This window comes from Triticum dicoccoides, unplaced genomic scaffold, assembly GCF_002162155.2.
Source record: "Triticum dicoccoides isolate Atlit2015 ecotype Zavitan unplaced genomic scaffold, WEW_v2.0 scaffold105535, whole genome shotgun sequence".
Lineage (NCBI taxonomy): Eukaryota > Viridiplantae > Streptophyta > Magnoliopsida > Poales > Poaceae > Triticum > Triticum dicoccoides.
The window spans coordinates 1-1,575 of record NW_021172450.1 but is presented as its reverse complement, the minus strand read 5'-3'; the positions used below and the strand labels follow the sequence as shown (position 1 = coordinate 1,575).

The window sequence follows — 1,575 nt, the reverse complement described above, 5'->3', positions numbered from 1 at the left end:
AGAAATAAATCTTTACCGCGGAACAGGAATGGGACTTGCATCGGCGGCAGCAGTAGCAGCATCGCCCTTTAACTTATGTGTAAGGATAGGATTGTTTGGATTTTTGCACATTGCTGGTTTGATGCTATCCATGTTGAAGCTGCCAGTGAGCACTATCTGTCTCAGGCTTGGGAGTTTGTCAAACCCGTACATGTCTGCCTTGCTACTGGAAGTGGAAGTCCAAACAATCCTCTCAAGCTTGGGAGCTGCAGCTGGATCAAAATTGATTTTGGTGATGTCTGAGCCATCAATGACAAGAAGCTCGAGTTGTCCGAATCTTTTCTCCTTAAAATTAAGCTTGTTGTCTTTGTATGAGTCATAGCGCAGCACAACAGTGTGCAACCGCAAAAGCTTACCCAGGACTAGTTCTATATCATCAGCCTTCAGGGAGGTACGGCATAGAACTATCTTGGAAAGTCGATGAAGCTTTTTAATCCAAGTAGGTAGCCTTGCTATCTTGCCATCGATATTAAGGCTTTGAAGGGACCTGGGGTGTGAGATATCTTGATCTTTTGTATCCAAGTCAACATCAGCCTCTGCTACTTCAATATGGACCGACAACGAGGATAGGTATTCATCTAGCTTCCCGGTTACTCGAAGCAAGTGGGTGATAACATCAGGGTTGTTGCAAGGGATAATTACTCCCTACTTCCTCAACTGCTGCAGCTGACCAACAGCATCCAACTCTTTCACATCAGAGACTTCAACATGGGATAGTACTTGTATGTTTGTCATGCTCCTAATTCCATGAGGCATTTGAAGATTGCAAAATGATTCATTAGATCCAGTGGCACTAGCTGCTTGATCCATGAGGTGTTTGTGACCAGCAAGCAGATGCACTAGCTTCTGGAGCACGACATTCACAGGGAATGATTTTATCTTGGTTCCCCTCATGTCAAATGTCTCCAAGTGCTGGAGCTTGCCGATTTCCTTGGGCAGCTCCTTAACATCTGTGTTCCTTAGACTTAGATACTTGAGCTGAAATATCTTGTTGCACATGTTCTTCAGTTTCTGCTTGTCTAGTCCATGACAACCTTCTAGGTCTAGAACCTTGATCAGTCCCAGTTGAGAAGATGCAGGCAGTGAGTTCAGAAACATTACTATGTCAGGCAAGGGGTCTTTAGAATTTTTTTCTTGCGTTGGAGTGGTACGCCTGGGTATTCGCCGGCACATGTTGAAATGTGTGGCCTGTTGCTGATTGGAGAGTTGTTGAAGTTGCATTCTATTGCGAATGGAAAGGCGGGGAGCCAAGTCAGCAGGTAGCAGATCTGTGTTCCCAACATAGTCCTCACAGGCCATATTGGTAATGAAGGATAAGACATGAGGATGTACCCTACAAGTCTTGGCTTTGCCTGTTGGGCTGATACCACCGAGAAGAACAAGGCCTCGATCAACCAGCGCATTGAAGCCACGCTCGGCTTCATCCAATGCATGCCGTGTGGTGATGAGGTTTTCAGCAGCCCATCGCCTTAATAAGCTTGCCCTCCTAATATTGGAATAATGGGGGCCATGGAACATGGATAGGTAATGCAAGCA

At 45.7% G+C, this 1,575-nt stretch overlaps 1 pseudogene; it reads right to left on the bottom strand.

The window, feature by feature from the left end:
- Nucleotides 1–12: 12 nt before the first annotated feature.
- On the bottom strand, nt 13–1,569 carry LOC119342806 (annotated as a pseudogene).
- Between the last annotated feature and the right edge of the window lie 6 nt (nt 1,570–1,575).